The sequence below is a fragment of the Bufo bufo genome, chromosome 8 (genome assembly GCF_905171765.1).
Source record: "Bufo bufo chromosome 8, aBufBuf1.1, whole genome shotgun sequence".
Classification (NCBI taxonomy): Eukaryota; Metazoa; Chordata; class Amphibia; order Anura; family Bufonidae; genus Bufo; species Bufo bufo.
The window spans coordinates 164,119,392-164,138,964 of NC_053396.1; the positions used below are offsets into that span (position 1 = coordinate 164,119,392).

The 19,573-nt window shown below is 44.4% G+C and overlaps 1 long non-coding RNA gene across 1 annotated transcript in view; it reads right to left on the reverse strand.

Moving 5' to 3' along the window:
- LOC120977921 overlaps positions 1–9,572 on the reverse strand; it is a 29,524-nt gene extending 19,952 nt beyond the window's left edge. Inside the window, exon 1 of the long non-coding RNA XR_005774006.1 lies at positions 4,976–9,572. This is a non-coding gene — a long non-coding RNA (uncharacterized LOC120977921). The remainder of the gene's footprint in view (positions 1–4,975) is intronic.
- Positions 9,573–19,573: the final 10,001 nt, after the last annotated feature.

Below are 19,573 nucleotides of genomic sequence, written 5' to 3' on the forward strand. Positions count from 1 at the left end.
GCATGAGGCCTAAAAGGGTTTTCTGGGATTCATATCTTGATGGTCAAGATAAATCATCAATACCTGATTCATGGGTGTCCAACTCCTGGCACCCCAAGTCGGACCCCCACCTGATATCCTGAGGATAGGCCGTCAATATATGAAAACCCCTTTGACTGTGCCCTTAGCCAAATGTTCATACTCCTCCCTATGAAAGCAGCAATTTTGCAACTGCTCATCTGGGGAATGGGAATTGATTTTAGCTGTGGAAATCAAACCAACCTTTCCCTGCCAATAGAAATCAAAAAATTAATTTGCGCCATTTTTAAGCCCTATCACATTTGCAGTGTCATTTCCATCTCTCCTTCCTTTTCATTACTAACAGATGATCTGGACAGACATATAGACAATGTGAATCCACCAAAGTGGATGGCAGACTAAAGCTGGCCATTTCAGCGGGAGTAGCCTGTGATCTAACTTGTCATGGGCCCTTCAGACAGTCCCCCATTGACAAATGTCAGGCATATTGGATTTCACCATGCCTGATTCTTTGTCATGTCAACAGCTTACTTCCTTCTCCTCATTGAAATAAACTCGCTTACTTGTCCAATTGACAATTGCTCTGCGATTATATAACAATCGGGAGGTTGCGGGACATAGCGGTTGTCTGAAGGCAACTTTAGACAACCGCTATCTCATAAGTATGGCCAATTTAAAAGAAGGAAAAACATTTGCAGAAGCCTAACCAATGCTTGAGTTTAGAAAACTGCATCTGCCAAGAGAACGAATGAGAAATGTAAATGATTAATATCCAAGAGCTCGGTCATTTTATTGGTTCCCATAATGGATTTCATGCCCAAATGACATGTGGCTTTTCCCAGTATAGGACCTTTTAACTTTCTTGTGCAATACTAAACTGAAGTCTGCAGGATATCTCTGGTCTTTGATCAGGTCAACGTTCTGTTTATGAGTACTAATGTGCCACTCACTAGGGAGCCTTACAACAAGCAAATACCCTATGTCTTCCTAATGCTAGACAAGTCAGTATTCCTCAAGACTAGTGCATAGACCATTGATCAGCAACCTCCGGCACTCCAGCTGTTCCGAAACTACAACTCCCAGAATCCTCCTTTCACTTCTATGGGAGTTACAAGAAGAGACAAGTAAGTGTGCATGGTGGGAGTTTTAGATTCACAACACCTGGAGTACTGAAGGTTGCCGGACCCTCAAGAAAACCAAAAAAATATTATAAAAACACTAAAAACTGAAGCCCACGACATCCAACATAACATATGGGAGAGAAATCTATTTATAGAGTCGGTTTATCACTTTGAAGACATGGTCGCTAGAGACTGCGCTGACTTTCAATTTCACAAATAAGCTGTACACTTTTGTCAGCGCAGGCTGTGGCCGCCACGTCAGCCATAAAGCTTCTATGATTTCAGTGTAAATATACAAACTATATTAAGTATACAACTACATTACTGTTGGTCATTAACATAATAAATCATAGCACATACTTTCTGGAAGAGTTTCTATTTCATCATAATCAGTTTGAGATATTTTAGTGATTAATGAATTTTTGACGGAGAGACTTGTAGGTGACATTTTAATACCTATATACCATAATTTACTTAGTTCTAGCACTACGGTCTCCATAATGAAGCATGATAAAGATTATAATTGCTTTATAGCATCATATACAGAATACAAGAATATTTGGATGTAAATGCCTACAATGATAGATTCATTGTTGTGTTATTATATTAAGTTGCAGTGGCAACAAGAGACTACAACGTGGCTACCTTTTGTACACATTGTTAAATTTTCACTTAGAATAAAGATGGTGTATCAGTATGAGCGTGATACTGTCATCGCCATCAAAGTAACAATTTTTTTAAAGGGGTTGTCTCATCATGGACAATGGGGGCATATCGCTAGGATATGCCCCCATTGTCTTATAGGTACGGGTCCCCACTGGGACCCGCACCTATATCGAGAACTGAGCCCCGCAAATGAAGAAGGGCGCACTGAGGATGCGCAGCCGCCCTCCATTCATTTTCTATGGGACCGACGAAAATAGCCGATCGCTGGCTCGGCTATTTCCGTCGGCCCCATAGAAATTAATGGGAGCGGGGGCCGCGCATCCTCAGTGCGCCCTCCTTCACTTCTATGGGGAGCCGGCTTGGTGGTGGCCGGACCGGTGTCTTCCAGCCACCACCTTTTGGGGCTCCGTTATCTATATAGGTGTGGGACCCGCACCTATAAGACAATGGGGGCATCTCCTAGAAATATGCCCCCATTGTTCATGATGAAACAACCCCTTTAAGGTCCCCATCCCATCTGTAAGTTGGTGACTTTTGGGTTCATCCGAACCACTGTGAGCTTAGGCATCTGAATGACCAGCTTTTGCTAATTATTTGATATACCCTGTAGCCAAAATAAAGATCCCAGCATGCCTTAGTGACCAACAGCCAACACTGAGACTTCTTACATCTCTGAAGGCTGGAATGCATAGTTCCAAATGATGCCCATTTCTGATGATGATGGAAGGAAACTATCAAACCTGATGTGTGGGGCATGGAAAGTGCTTGTCCAAAGTTCCTTTAAGTTCTATGTCATTGCAGGTGACAAGGGTCAGAAGATAGGGAGTCACCAGAAGTAAAACACAAGTTATAGGAGGTCACAGGGAGTAGGATTGGTCACCAATCATCAGAAGACCCGTACATTGGTCTTGGACACCAAGATGAAAATCATCCTTCCATTTTCTTTGAGAGAATCCATCATACCAATGGTCAATTATATGATGGCTGACTATTGGAAGACCTCATTATCTACTCATACCATGTCTGGTTCTCAGCCTGACTGTGGTATGGGGCCATAAAAGTGGACTGTACATGGCTAACTATTAATAAAATAAAATAAATGCATTATATATCTACTATATATCTACTATTTCTAAAACTCCAGCAGTAAATATTAGCAATGCCATGGCATATCATTTACAGTGGCACTGCCACGGTATAGAAGGGGTGTTCAGAAAGTAGCTAACGGGCAGAATTAAGTGGTGGATATCTAAGAACCTTTTATTTCTTTGTGGCTTCTGTGGAAAAAGGTCTAAGTAGTGATGTCACCCAACCACTATTTACTGCCAAGTTTTAGAAGCAAATTCCCAAATACAGAATTTGATCATATACTTAAAGGAAGTATAAGACAATTATCTGGTGTAAACCATAAATGGCTAGGGTTGAGCGAATCGAAGTATCCAAAGTGGACTTAGATCTAAATTTGAGGGAAAATTCAATTCGTCGTGAGCCACATTTCCTTGTGCTTTGTGGTAACTAATCAATTTTCCCTGAAATGGCGGTAAAAAAAAAAAACATACCATCCATTTGAGTGCGAAGAGGCTACTGCAGCCGTCTTGATTGAAGATCCCAAGCAAAATCTCCTGCGCAGTGATGGCCTCTTCACGCTCAAACAGATAAGGTGAGTTTTATTTTTTTAATGGGTTAACCCCTAAAAGCCCTCACTATTATTCTCAGATGCCTTGATCAGCGATGATCGCGGCATCTGAGGGACTCAATGACGGGCGGTGGCACAATCTCAGTTCCCCGTCATTGAACCTGCTACTTACAAAGAAATACGCTTTGTGACAAAGTAATTCTTCACGAAGCAAATTTCTTTGTAAAATTCGGTGAAGGAGCCGAATCGAATTTTTTTTATAATTCGCTCAACACTGGTCATGGCAATTACATGATGTATCACATTGAGTAAGCGAACATAGGTCTCTTTGCTCATATTTGTTTTATACTTTCCATAAGTGTGCATGATGCATTCATCTCTAAATTGGTCCTTTTTCACTGGCAAAGGCCCTATCATTAGGGCCTCTAAAGATAGCCTGGTCATATAAATTAAAATGTTTGAGTCTTGGCAGTGTTTGCTCCCCCCATTAGCTTGCAGGGTGTGTAGAATATTTGGCTTAAGTTGGAAGTTCATGGATAGAACTATGGATATACAAAGCTATGTTCACACAGTGGAGGATGCCATTAATCCCATTTTTCCTGCTAAGAATTCTAGAATTTACCTAAATTGGTGAATTTAGCAGGACCTGAATTGTTCAATACTGAACACCATCTTCTTTGTAGTTGTACCGATGTCTTTTTCTTTTTGTAGACGTCTCAATTTTATGTTTTTTCCCAGTGAAGCTGTTTTACACTGTGCTGTATAGGAGCCAAGTGAGGTTTAACATGGCCTACCTGTTGTGTGCTTCTGTTTTTTCCCCACAGTATTTCAAGAGAGGAGAGTGAGGCATATTTTTAACAGGCCTTAAACCCATTTCATGTCTATAGTTCGCACACTCACTTTCAAAATGAGTTCTGCCTACAAAATGTTTAAAAAAGGAAATATAAACTGCTGGGATATTTTAATACTAATTTATATAAGCAAAGTCTGTAAAAAGTGTGTGGAATGACTTCTAAGCTGCATTTCATGTTGCAAATCTCTCTATCCCCAGCCCTACACAACATATGCTGCAGTATGATGTATTCTTGAGTGACCCTAATATTCCTTTCTATGGTTCATTTCTTGGTCTAGAGTAGGATAAGACAACACGTGGCTTCAAAGCTATGGGAGAAGTACAAGTGCCATCATACAAGTATTTGAACTATCAAACTAGTTTGAGGACCACCGCGTGTCTTCCACTCATTTAGTGCTTATGAAATGTAAACTTTCAAAGATGGAAGATACTGTCATCCTGTCTGTTAAATTTAGTAAACTGTTATTTGGGCAGTGGCATGACAAACCAAAATGGAGTTGGATATGTTGATACATTGACGTTGGTTTTCACAGAATAAGTACATTTGAGAGAACTAGAAAAGCTAGAGCTATAAGGAATTGCTAAACTAATGTCAAGTATTGAAAATAGTGAGTGATGGTTCTGATCATACAAACTTATGTCTTATCAGGGACTTGAAGTCCGTACAGGAAAGAGACCTACCCCTCTTACCAAGCTCTGACTCTCTTACTGTTCTTGAACTACACTTCCGATAATGCCTATAGCTTAGCATCTTGACGATGTAGCCAAGACAGACAGAAGTAGAAGCAGGCGCATCTTCAGTTCCAGTTACTCTGGTTCTAAAGATGGGTCAAGGATCCTTGGCTGTCTATACTTGGTTTGAAGAGGTGTTATGGTAGTCGGAGTGCTTATAACCTGTGTAATGCATTCAGTATGTCTGTGCTCATAGGCTATGGGAAGTGAAGGTCTTTCTTATGTTTATTCTGTCTCCTCCCTAAGCATGATATGCTGCTTCAACAGTGTTGAAGATACAAATATGCTGCAGTTAAACTGATTCAGTTAGTGTACGAATGTGTGAGACACACCTTTTTTGCACTTATGTACATAGTCCAAGAATGAAAAAAATAAAATGTAAAAAAAAAATAACTTGGAACATATTTTGAATATAAAAAGTCCATAAAAACACAGGAAAAGTTTGTAAAAGAGATAGGTATAAATAAGGCTTTGAAGAGACGGCATTTTGCTATAAAAATAAAAAAAAATCCAAAAAGCATGATGTTGCTTTGCTGTTATGCCATAGCTTATTATTCAGCACTGGTAAACTCCAATTTGCAGCATAGAGCATGCTGTGAAATAAGTATCCTCATTCCGGAGAAGAGCCCAGGGTAGGGTCGTCAAAGTAGTGACATGTGCCTCAGGGCGCTGAATTTGCAGCTTTCTGGAATTTTTTGTGATTATTAATCTATAATACTGCTCTATAAGGTATAATTCCTGTTCACATTTTTAAGAAGACATTATTATTATAAATTGTATGTGGTAAGCTAGGGCCCCATTAGACATTGGCACTGGGGCCCAGGACTTTAGCCTTGCATCTGAATCTCATGTTTGTATGGCAAACACACACTAAAAAAGGAAGTGTGAACTCAGCCTTAATATTATAAAGTTCATAGAACAATACCAAAAAATGTGAACCCTGCTTTCCAATATGTTCACTGCACCTTCCAGACATGCTTAAAGTGAATGTCTACCTTAAAACACCATATCTTTATTTGGTCAAAATATGTTGCTAATTTATTTATTAAAGTAATTTTAAAGTAATTAGGGCTCCTTTTTTCGTATTCAGAACCAAATCCTCTTTATAGACATAGACAAAGCGGTAAATTGTAAAATACTAACTACCTGTAGTCACCACTAGGAGGAGCTTAAGAACTTACTGCATACTGATTTATTATTACTTCAGTGTATGTACTGAGCTCCTCAGCACCCCCTAGTGAAGCCTGCGAGCAGACAGAATTTTATGATTTAACCCTATGTCTGCAAAGAAGATTTGAAGCTCAGACATCCAAAATGGAGCACTAATACTTGTTTTCTTCCGGACGTTTATTTTGGGTCGCAGCCAGATCTCCACCAGTCTCCATTGTAGTTAATGGGGCTGGACAACGACGTTACAGCTTCCGGAAATGCCGGAATGCAGAGATCCAGCAGGCTACATAGAGCTAGTGTAAAACTAGCCTAAGATGTTTAAGGATGGCCAACAGATCGATCAATGAAAATACCATGTGTGATGAGAGGTATAAATGACTGGCAGACATCCCAGGAAGAATGAAATCTAATCACGTCTGATAGCACCCACAGTGTAACATAGCGCCCCTTTGGCAAAGTCATGTATTATGTGAAAGCACTTACAGCTCTTCTCCACAATAAGGTACTTGTTTCACGTATGCCTTGATTTAGAAGATGGCAGAGTGGACACGTGAAGACCGTTACCAGCCCTTTAATCAATGCTGCTGTCCTATCAAGGAAAATAGCATTTGCCTGTAAACTGTAAATCTATCGGACAATTTTTTTTTCCATATAAATTGTTTCTTTAGTATTTGACTTTTGTTCAGGCTGCCAGCATCGCCCCCTAGCTGGACAATTGCAATGGCCCTGAAGACCGGTGTAGACTGACCAGCCAATCACACAGCAGATTTACACTAAGTAATTACCTAATATATCATTATTACACAAGTCAGTTAATAGGCATATATTAGAGAATTTCTCAGAGGTGGCCCAAAAGCAGAGCATGGCTTTGTAAGACTCAGCAGCAAGATGTTTTTATTTTAATACATTTCTAAAGTTGAAATTTGTGGTTTGAGCCAATATTCACAACATCAATATTACTTCACACTACAAAATGACAGACCCTCGCTGCATATAGGCAACTGGTCCACCAACTGGCCTACCAGTTCAGTTAGACAACTCTCGAACCACCCAGACACGGCTGGCAGTATTCGTTATGTGCAACTTCAAAATCTATGCAAAACTAAAAAAAAAATAAAAAATCTTTTTCAAATATTTTGACTATACATTTGGAGATAGTCTGGCACTTAATACCAAGAAATAGATTTCCATCCAGGCAAGAGTTTTCCCTGATAGATATATTGCAGTTTTGGCAAAATGCATTGACCCCGACCTCCCACCACCACCACGACCCTACCCACATGACAATCGTTTTGCACTATTAGTATTGTATGCATTGAAAAGCAGCCCCTTTGTCCTTTCCTAGCGGTCTTCACTGTGCTCCTCTCCATGTCTTGAAATAATGTCTTACTCTGCTTCGGAAGTTGCGGAAACCACATGTACGTGAAAATTCAGCTTCAATTGATTTTATTTTTTTATTTTTCTTTGACCTAATATTTTGTCACACACAACAGAATGAAATAACCTGACACACAAGTTCTACTGTACATGGGAAACAGCTCCAATGTAGAGGTCGGAGCCATTTGTTGCTATGACTCCTGGTAATTTCGCAGATGAGGGGATGACTAAACCTATTGTTACAGGGAGTGTTCTGCAATGATTCAACACACAAGTCAACATGTTTTGATAAGAACCTACTAAATTATATAGTTTCATCTGTAAAATGAGCAACCATTGAAACCATATTGTAAGTAGCCTAATACTCTACTTCCGAAACTGCCAGAGATGCTACAAAGTACAGTGTTTGCATACAAACTAATGGTGACTGTTCTCCTTTGGAGCAGTGGTGGCTTCTTACAGAATAGCATGATGGGTACACCCTATTACATCATAGACATGATAAGGTCTGGCCATGAGTATGATTGTCTCACATCAGAATTCATAGAGGATAAGAGCATTTTGCTCAGAGATTCTAGAACTGAAGGGGGTCCCACAGTTTTATATATCTATCATTTTGCATACCCAAGATGCTTCATCTTGGAATTCTCCCTATGATTGCTGGTCCTTAAGATGGCCCTAAAAGTTGGATAAACCCACAGATTATAGCAGAATGGTCACAAATTCCAAATATGCTTGATCCCTCTTTTCTCCAACATCTGCCATTAGGGGACAGTTGGCATACTCCCATACACACGACATTGGTGAATGATCTGTGGGTTTAGCCAACTTGTAGGGCCACCTTGAAGCGTATCTGAGTTGAAAAAAAAGAAAAGTTTGTATAATGCTTATTTGTTCAATCATAACTGTGAAGTAACAGTTATGTTTAGGCTTCCCTAATGGTTTTTTTCAGCCATATTATTCCCTGCAATGCTGCACAGCTTGATGCATATCACTCAGAAGCAGGGGACGTATTCCTTCTGTCAGCACTGTACTGCCGTGATGTCCTTTCGCTTACTTCCCACTATGTTTGTTTTCAGCTCAAGGGCTCACAGAATAGATAAGAAGAGATAGATCACACTTAAAGACGTACGGGGAGGCTCCTGTGATGTCCGGAAGCAGTGTAGAAGCAAACTTTTTATCAGGGTCAGGATCAAGGCTAGCTCTGATATGCCCCCACTTCCACCAGGGGCAGTACTTGCCTGACAACAGGAAATGGAGTTCAAATTAGGTGGAAGTGAGACCTCTAGTGGCCATGACTACAGATTTCTTTTTTTTTTTTTTTTTTTTTAGGTGGGTGCAGGATTTTTTTTTTATGAAGTGATTTAGAAATTCTCTATTAAATGTAATTGTGTGAAAGTACAAGGATCAGCATTGTTCTTATGGTAGATGGTTGCGTTGGAAGATGTTTTGGCCAACACCTGTGTCATGCATGTGGTAGTCAGCATTAATGGATGAGCATATGTAACCGAGGTAGATATATCCAGTCCTTTTAGAAACATATATGAAATTCTTGGATCCCCTTCAAAGCCTGGCCTTACATAAAAAGAAGCATTGGCTGTGGGTGCCGATGAAAGAACACAAAGTACCCAGCCTGATCTCTTCTATTTGGTTGGGCCGGATGTTATAATATGGTGTAATAATGTGTACCGTACATGCTATGATATTCACTGTATAGCAGAACTGTCTACTTCTGTCTTACTACTGACACGCAGCCTTGGATTCAGACAGCTCAGACCTGTTTCTCAGCTCTAGAATGTAATAAAGATCATTCCCTCAACTGTTACACAGGATGTACTTTTCAGTTTTTTTCATTTTTTCATTTTTTTTTTTAGCCAGATTATATCGCTGTAGTGCTTGTATGTGCTTTAGAACCGTGCATAATGCTACTCATTTTAGTATGTTACTTCTATATTGTTGTTTATTTTTTGATCTTTTAATAAAGTATATAAAATTCTTGGTTACAGTTTTGGTGTTGTGTTTTTTTCTTTTTTTTTGTTTAGGTAGGCTTATCGTCAACATTCTTGTACATTCTATTGCATGGGTCTTTCTACTGGGGGTGATGTGTTACATTTCAGAAGATATCTCCACAGTGCCTTGATGTTCCTGTGTTAAAGCTTATGATCGCCTCTGAATACCAGTACATAACCTACAAATACTAATTCAGAGAGCCGCATTCATAACTTCCCTTTTCACTATAGGAAACAGTCGCCATGTAGGCACATGCAAGCTACTATATCTGGTGTAAAGCGGACAAAATTTCTGAAATGCAAATCACTAGAGATAGTTCTGTGCAGACATTGAACCAACAACGAGTACTAGTAGATTTCAGCTCTGGAGAATGCAGAGCTGTGAATGCTGTCCTAGACTATAATTCAGACTGTAACTCCGGGTCAGTATCCTAAAAATAATCTATTCACACAGTAAGGCCTCATGCACACCGCCAATGGATGGCGGTGTAGTTGGTAAGCTACAAGGAAGTCGCAGCACTCGCAGAAGCACCGTGGTCATCATTGGGGATGTCGAACCGCCACACATCTGATGTTGATGACCCTATCTTTAGAATAGGTCGTCAATACAAGAATCTCCGAAAATTACTTTAAAGGATGTAGAGCCAAACAAAATTGTGATATTTTGGCAGTACAATCAGCTTAAAATAGACATTGTACTGCCGAAACGTTGCAGTTTTGTTTGAATCTACTTCTTTCTAGTAGCTCTTTTTCAGGTAGAAGGAAAACTGTCTCTCTAGTGCAACCTATTGGCGGGGTAGCTTCTGTATGAGTAAATGTCCAACGTTTTAAGATGCCTTGCAACATGACTAAGAATATAAGCTGAACCAGAATCTTCTCCAAAAGGAACCCATCCACAGATAGCTTTCTTGGGGGTTTGGCCCCTCATTAGTGCAGAGTAGGGTACTGGTTGGCTAGGTTGATTTATTGGAAAAGTACACCTAATAGGAGGCACTAGATAAACAGTTTGAATACCATTTTGCCAGGGAGCATTGCCTTACCTATAAGACTCTCTATGAAACTTTATTCCGCCAAACCCACATGAAAGACCTCTTACACCTCAAACCTGGAAAGAGAAAGTTCAAAGTTATTATACAATACAGGGATGATGCCATTGAATCGGTGCAATTGGGCTGCCTTCAAGGGGAAATTGTCCCCCTTAGTTGCTTTGCCTGAAACCCTGACATTTACACCCAAGATCAGAACTCGCATCTACAGTCGGGTCCATAAGTATTGAGACATTGACACAATTCTAACATTTTTGGCTCTATACACCACCACGATGGATTTGAAATGAAACTAACAAGATGTGCTTTAACTGCAGACTGTCAGCTTTAATTTGAGGGTATTTACATCCAAATCAGGTGAACGGTGTAGGAATTACAACAGTTTGCATATGTGCCTCCCACTTGTTAAGGAACCAAAAGTAATGGGACAAGTGGCTTCTCAGCTGTTCCATGGCCAGGTGTGTGTTATTCCCTTATTATCTCAATTACAATGAGCAGATAAAAGGTCCAGAGTTAATTTCAATAGTGCTATTTGAATTTGGAATCTGTTGCTGTCAACTCTCAAGATGAGATCCAAAGAGCTGTCACTATCAGTGAAGCAAGCCATCATTAGGCTGGGAAAAAAAAACATCAGAGAGATAGCAAAAACATTAGGCATGGCCAAAACAACTGTTTGGAACATTCTTAAAAAGAAGGAACGCATCGGTGAGCTCTGCAACACCGGAAGACCATGAAAAACAACTGTGGTGGATGACCCAAGAATTATTTCCCTGGTGAAGAAAACACCCTTCACAACAGTTGGCCAAATCAAGAACACTCTTTGTGAGCCTCAAAAACAGGAAGGCCAGATTAGAGTTTGCCAAATTACATCTAAAAAAGCCTTCACAGTTCTGGAACAACATCCTATGGACAGATGAGCAAGATCAACTTGTACTAGAGAGATGGGAAGAGAAGAGTATGGAGAAGGAAAGGAACTGCTCATGATTCTAAGCATACCACCTCATCAGTGAAGCATGGTGGTGGTAGTGTCATGGCGTGGGCATGTATGGCTGCCAATGGAACTGGTTCTCTTGTATTTATTGATAATGTGACTGCTGACAAAAGCAGCAGGATGAATTATGAAGTGTTTCGGGCAATATTATCTGCTCATATTTAGCCAAATGCTTCAGAACTCATTGGACGGTGCTTCACAGTGCAGATGGACAATGACCCAAAGCATACTGCAAAAGCAACCAAAGAGTTTTTTAAGGGAAAGAAGTGAAATGTTATGCAATGGCCAGTCAATCACCTGACCTGAATCCGATTGAGCATGCATTTCACTTGCTGAAGACAAAACTGAAGGTAAAATGCCCCAAGAACAAGCAGGAACTGAAGACAGTTGCAGTAGAGGCCTGGCAGAGCATCACCGGGGATGAAACCCAACGTCTGGTGATGTCTATGTGTTCCAGACTTCAGGCTGTAATTTACTGCAAAAGGATTTGCAACCAAGTATTAAAAAGTGAAAGTTTGATTTATGATTATTATTCGGTCCCATTACTTTTGGTGCCTTAACAAGTGGGAGGCACATATCCAAACTGTTGTAATTCCTACACCGTTCACCTGATTTGGATGTAAATACCCTCAAATTAAAGCTGACAGTCTGCAGTTAAAGCATATCTTTTTTGTTTAATTTCATCAAATCCATTGTGGTGGTGTATAGAGCCAAAAAATTTAGAATTGTGTCAATGTCCCAATATTTATGGACCTGACTGTACCTCTGTTAAAGCCACAGTCCTCTTTTGTAGACCCAAATCATTTTCCCCTAGGAATACATCTGCATATGACCTTTTTACACATACTGTCATGCACACTATAAAGATGGCTCTGTTTCTGCAGCAGATTACACCACAACTTTGGTTCTTTTATCCTACATTTTGGAGATCAAACCGCACCCTACGTTTCTACTGTCCCCATGCCATGATCGGAGAACGACATGGATCCCAGAGTTTTGAGCAGCTGAACAATAACCACAACTACATTATAGCACTGGGTCTTCTCAATATCAACATCGCTCAAGGTGAGTGCAGTCTCTTGTAGACACTTCCCTGGACCATAAGTGATGCTGTGCAGTGCTCCTCTGGCTTCTATTGCCCAGGAGCAAAGACTTGTCCAGAAAATAGAATACCTTATACCCTTATATTTTTTTTTTTATCATTAATAAATTAGGTCAATTATAGGGGCACTCCTAAAGACCAGTGTGGTGATCAAGACCCTTCAACAGCTGAAAATAAAAGAGTACAGGCCCCAACACCCCCCAACTAGAACAGCAACCCTCACTTAGCTCTGCATCGTCAAATATTTTCTTAGTCTGCTACAGGTGTCCCACAAAATGCCTGCAAAATGTCTCCATCCAATGCCTGCCACATATCCTCCATGGCCTGTCTACATGTACCTTCTCTACCAAGCCAGGATTCTCAGTGTCTGACATGCAGTGTCAGTTCCTGTAAAGCAAGGGTAGGCAGAGTAAGCTGTCGCAGTAGGGCCCTGAAATGATTTTTTTAAAAACACTAATTTAAATAATTTTTTGTACAACCAAATGGACACTGGGTCCCAGAAGCAGATACGGTCCTATGTGTCCTTGAGTACATTGGTGAGGAAAAACAGAATGTCACACAAATATGTAGTAGGAAGGTCAGCTGGCCTGGCACCAAGAAATTCTCATGTGCAAGGAGCTGGAAGAGATAAGGAATATGTATTAAGTCTCCTGCACACAACTGTGTCCGTATTTTGAACCGCAAAATATAGATAACTTCCATGTGCATTCCACGCCCATCAATAGAAAGGACTATATGCAGACCAAAATAAGACCAGGTCTATCATTTGCTGGATGGCCACACAGAAATATACAGTCGTGGCCAAAAGTTTTGAGAATGACACAAATATTAGTTTTCACAAAGTTTGCTGCTAAACTGCTTTTAGATCTTTGTTTCAGTTGTTTCTGTGATGTAGTGAAATATAGTTACACGCACTTCATAGGTTTCAAAGGCTTTTATCGACAATTACATGACATTTATGCAAAGAGTCAGTATTTGCAGTGTTGGCCCTTCTTTTTCAGGACCTCTGCAATTCGACTGGGCATGCTCTCAAGCAACCCATTCTTTCATAATCACTTCTTGGAGTTTGTCAGAATTAGTGGGTTTTTGTTTGTCCACCCGCCTCTTGAGGATTGACCACAAGTTCTCAATGGGATTAAGATCTGGGGAGTTTCCAGGCCATGGACCCAAAATGTCAATGTTTTGGTCCCCGAGCCACTTAGTTATCACTTTTGCCTTATGGCACAGTGCTCCATCGTGCTGGAAAATGCATTGTTCTTCACCAAACTGTTCTTGGATTGTTGGAAGAAGTTGCTGTTGGAGGGTGTTTTGGTACCATTCTTTATTCATGGCTATGTTTTGTGAGTGAGCCCACTCCCTTGGATGAGAAGCAACCCCACACCTGAATAGTCTCAGGATGCTTTACTGTTGGCATGACACAGGACTGATGGTAGCGCTCACCTTTTCTTCTCCGGACAAGCCTTTTTCCAGATGCCCCAAACAATCGGAAAGAGGCTTCATTGGAGAATATGACTTTGCCCCAGTCCTCAGCAGTCCATTCACCAAACTGTCATGGTCTTACCTGCTTGCTGCTCTCCTTCGTTTGACATGTGCTGGCGGCCATCTTGGGTCCTGGGTTTCTTGCAGCCTTCCACCCTGCGGCTCCTCCTTCCCCTGGGAGGAGCTGGATGCCTAGCTCATATATATAGGAGGTCTGTGGCTTCAGTTCCTTGCTTGGTCCTCTTGTGTTCACATGCCTCTAAGACTGCTGCTGCTTCTGGTTCCTGATCCTGGCCTCGTCTGACTACCCTGCTGGTTCCAGATCCTGGCTTCGTCTGACTACCCTGCTGGTTCCTGATCCTGGCTTCGTCTGACTACCCTGCTGGTTCCTGATCCTGGCTTCGTCTGACTACCCTTCTGGTTCCTGACCTCTGGCTTCGCAAAGACTCTGCTCGGTTTCACCATCCGTTTGGACTTTTGCTTTACAGCTTTATTTTCAATAAAGCCTTCTTATTTTTCACTTATCTCTTGTTGTACGTCTGGTTCATGGTTCCGTGACATTAGGACCAAGCCATGAATTCTGACGGTACAGGGCCATCCTCGCTACCCACGCTGGTTGCCAGACTTGATCAGCAGGATCACCTGTTGGGTCGGTTCGCTGTGGCGTTGCAAACCCTGCTTGAACGCACGGCTCATTTCGCTCCCGTTGCCGATGGGTCGGTTGTCGCTCCTGGGCTCGCTCCTACTGCCGCTCCGGTTGTTGCGCCAGAGTCTACCCCGACACCTGTTGTTGCGCCTGCGGTGTTTCGGGGTATGACCGGTTCTGCCCCTCTTCCACAGCGCTTTGGGGGAGAGCCAACTCAGTGCCGAGGTTTCCTTAACCAGGTGGGCATTTATTTCGAGTTGCTGCCACATGCCTTTCCTACTGAGAGATCAAAGGTGGGCTTCTTGATCTCGCTGCTCTCGGACAAGGCCTTGGCCTGGGCCAGCCCTTTATGGGAGAACAACAATCCGGTGGTTGCCGAGTTTTCCGGTTTTGTTGCTTCTCTTCGGAAGGTATTCGATGTGCCGGCTCGTGCTGCCTCTGCTGCGAAGCTCCTTATGTCCATCAGACAGGGTTCACGATCCGTAGCTGAATACGCCATTGAGTTTCGTACCCTGGCAGCAGAGGTGGGCTGGAATAATGAGGCTCTGGTCGCTGCTTTCTCTCATGGTCTCTCGGATGCCTTGAAGGATGAGGTTGCAGCTAAGGACCTACCAGTTGAGCTCGAGTCTCTTATTTCTTTCCTGATTTTGATTGACACCAGACTCAGGGAGAGACCTTCCTTTAAGGAGAACCTGCGGAGGTCTTCTAACAGATTGGTGCCTACGTTTGCTGTCCCACCCGTGCCTCCCTCTCCTCCCACGCCTCCTGGGGATGACTTGTCTGGGGGTGAACCCATGCAGCTGGGGTTTGCTCGCCTGTCCGAAGGGGAGAGGGCACTCCGGAGACGCGAGGGCCGATGCATGTACTGTGGTCTCGGTGGGCATTTTCGGTTGGCATGTCCGAACCGTCCGGGAAACGCTCGTACCCTGAGATCCTGTCGGGGGCAGATCTTGGGTGGAGTCTCCTCGTCCCCGGTTTCCCGTGTTGACAAACCACTGATCACTGTTGTCCTCTCCTGGGTCGGGGGCTCGGTGACGACCCAGGCGTTGGTGGACTCTGGTGCTGGTGGTTTGTTCATTGATAGTGTGTTCGCTGCCGCCAATTCCATTCCTCTGCAGGCTCGAGGTTCCCCACTGGCTCTTGAGGCGATAGACGGCAGACCCCTTCTGCCGCCACACGTGACTCATGAGACCCTTCCAGTGGGAATAGCCATTGGTGCCGTTCACAGAGAGTCGGTCTGCCTCCAGGTTATTTCGTCTCCACACTACTCGGTGGTCTTGGGGTACCCCTGGCTCCAGAAGCATAATCCGACTTTCGATTGGAGATCGGTCGAGATCCTCTCGTGGTCACCGCAGTGTGGGGCTAGTTGCATCCATGGGTCTGTCAAGTTGCTGTGTACTTCCTCGGACTCTCTGTTGCCTCCTGAATACGAGGAGTACCGGGATGTATTCGATAAGGTGCGCGCGGTTGCCCTACCTCCGCACCGCCCATACGATTGTGCCATAGAGTTACAATCTGGTGCCGTTCCTCCTCGTGGCAAAGTCTATCCACTGTCGGTAGCGGAGAATGAGGCCATGGAGGAGTACGTGAGGGAGGCGCTTTCACGCGGACACATTCGCAAATCTTCGTCCCCGGCAGGGGCTGGATTTTTCTTTGTGAAAAAGAAGGGCGGTGAGTTGAGGCCTTGCATCGATTACAGGGGTCTCAATCGCATCACGATCAAGAACGCTTACCCGATACCCTTGATTTCCGAGCTGTTCGATCGCCTTAAAGGGGCCACGGTCTTTACCAAACTCGACCTGAGGGCGGCATATAACCTGGTAAGGATCAAGGCGGGCGATGAGTGGAAGACCGCGTTTAACACCAGGACCGGTCATTACGAATCCTTGGTTATGCCCTTTGGGTTGTGCAATGCGCCCGCAGTCTTTCAGGAATTCATCAACGATGTTTTCCGTGACCTGTTGCAGCAGTGTGTGGTAGTCTATTTGGATGACATCTTGGTATATTCTGAATCCATGGAGGCCCACATTCTGGATGTCAGACGAGTGTTGCAACGGTTACGAGAGAACAAGCTGTTCGGTAAGCTTGAGAAATGCGAATTTCACCGATCCCAGGTAACCTTCTTAGGTTACATCATTTCCGCTGAGGGGTTCTCCATGGATCCTGAGAAGGTTTCGGCTGTCTTACAGTGGCCCCAGCCCAGTGGTCTTCGTTCCCTGCAGCGCTTTTTGGGCTTCGCCAATTATTATCGGAAGTTCATCAGGGACTTTTCCATGCTGGCCAAGCCTCTCACGGATCTGACCAGGAAGGGCAGTAATTCCCAGGTCTGGCCGCTCGAGGCCATCCGAGCTTTTGAGGCCCTAAAGTCCGCCTTTGTGTCGGCTCCGATTCTGTCGCATCCCAACCCTGGGTTGCCCTTTGTCCTCGAGGTGGACGCGTCTGAGACGGGAGTAGGCGCCCTTCTGTCTCAGCGTAGAACACCAGAGGGTCCTCTGCTTCCTTGTGGGTTTTACTCCCGGAAACTGTCTTCCGCGGAGTGCAACTATCAGATTGGTGACAGGGAGTTATTGGCCATCGTGCAGGCCCTTAAAGAATGGAGGCACTTGCTCGAGGGTTCGGTGGTTCCGGTTCTCATCCTGACGGACCACAAGAATCTGACCTACCTTTCTGAGGCCAAGAGATTGACACCACGTCAGGCCAGATGGGCTCTGTTCTTGTCACGTTTTAATTACGTGGTCTCCTACCTACCCGGTTCCAAGAACATCAGGGCGGATGCCTTATCACGGCAGTACTCCGAGCTGTCCAGGGAGGAGTCGATTCCGACTTCGGTCATACCTCCGAATCAGATCCTGGCCGCCATTCGCACCAGCCTGACCTCTCCCCTGGGTGAGCAGATTTTGGCGGCTCAATCTGGTGCTCCCTCTGGGAGACCCAACGGCAGATGTTTTGTGCCTGAGGAGTTGCGCACTCGGTTGTTGCGAACCTACCATAACTCCAAGACCGCGGGGCATCCTGGAAAGAATCAGCTGTCCTGGGCTGTTTCACGTCTGTTCTGGTGGCCTTCCCTACGTTCCGACATCGCCGCATATGTAGCGGCATGCTCCGTTTGTGCCCAGAGTAAGTCCCCTCGGCACCTTCCGTTGGGCCTTCTGCAACCCATAGCCACCGGGGAGCGCCCATGGTCACACCTGGGGATGGATTTCATTGTGGACCTCCCTGCATCCCGAGGCCATACGGTCATTCTCATGATTGTGGATCGGTTTTCCAAAATGTGCCACTGTGTTCCTCTCAAGAAGTTACCCTCTGCACAAGAGTTGGCCACGATTTTTGCCAGGGAGGTCTTCCGGTTGCACGGTTTGCCTAAGGAGATTGTGTCGGATCGGGGGAGTCAGTTTGTGTCCAGGTTCTGGCGCGCCTTTTGCTCCCAGTTGGGGATTCATCTCTCCTTCTCCTCGGCCTACCACCCTCAGTCCAATGGGGCCGCAGAACGATCCAATCAGGCCTTGGAGCAATTCCTTCGTTGCTATGTCTCCGATCACCAAGACAATTGGGTTGACCTCCTGCCTTGGGCTGAGTTTGCCAGGAACACGGCGGTGAACTCTTCCTCTGGGACGTCTCCCTTCATGGCCAATTATGGGTTCCAACCTGCCGTGTTACCGGAGGTATTCTCTCCCCAGGATATTCCGGCTGTGGAGGATCACCTTTCCGTCCTACGTGCTTCTTGGGTACAGATCCAGAAGTCCCTTGAGGTCTCTGCGCAGCGCCAGAGATTCCAGGCTGATCGCAGACGAGCGCCTGCTCCTTCCTACCAGGTCGGAGACCGTGTATGGTTGTCCACCCGCAACCTCAACCTTCGAGTGCCCACTCCCAAGCTGGCGCCTCGCTTTGTTGGTCCCTTCCGAGTGCTTCGCAGGGTAAACCCGGTAGCCTATGCCCTTGCGCTTCCTCCTGGCATGCGGATCTCCAACGTGTTTCATGTCTCCCTGTTGAAGCCACTGGTGTGTAATCGTTTCACTTCCTCGGTTCCTCGGCCTCGTCCGGTCCAAGTGGGCAATCGTGAGGAATATGAGGTGAGCAATATCCTGGACTCACGCCTGGTCCGCGGTCGGTTGCAGTTTTTGGTCCATTGGCGTGGTTATGGTCCAGAGGAGCGTTCCTGGGTTCCCTCCGCAGATGTCCATGCTCCTGCCTTGCTCCGAGCCTTCCACGCACGCTTCCCTCAGAAACCGTTTTGTGCTCCGCGGAGGAGGGGCCCTTGAGGGGGAGGTACTGTCATGGTCTTACCTGCTTGCTGCTCTCCTTCGTTTGACATGTGCTGGCGGCCATCTTGGGTCCTGGGTTTCTTGCAGCCTTCCACCCTGCGGCTCCTCCTTCCCCTGGGAGGAGCTGGATGCCTAGCTCATATATATAGGAGGTCTGTGGCTTCAGTTCCTTGCTTGGTCCTCTTGTGTTCACATGCCTCTAAGACTGCTGCTGCTTCTGGTTCCTGATCCTGGCCTCGTCTGACTACCCTGCTGGTTCCAGATCCTGGCTTCGTCTGACTACCCTGCTGGTTCCTGATCCTGGCTTCGTCTGACTACCCTGCTGGTTCCTGATCCTGGCTTCGTCTGACTACCCTTCTGGTTCCTGACCTCTGGCTTCGCAAAGACTCTGCTCGGTTTCACCATCCGTTTGGACTTTTGCTTTACAGCTTTATTTTCAATAAAGCCTTCTTATTTTTCACTTAT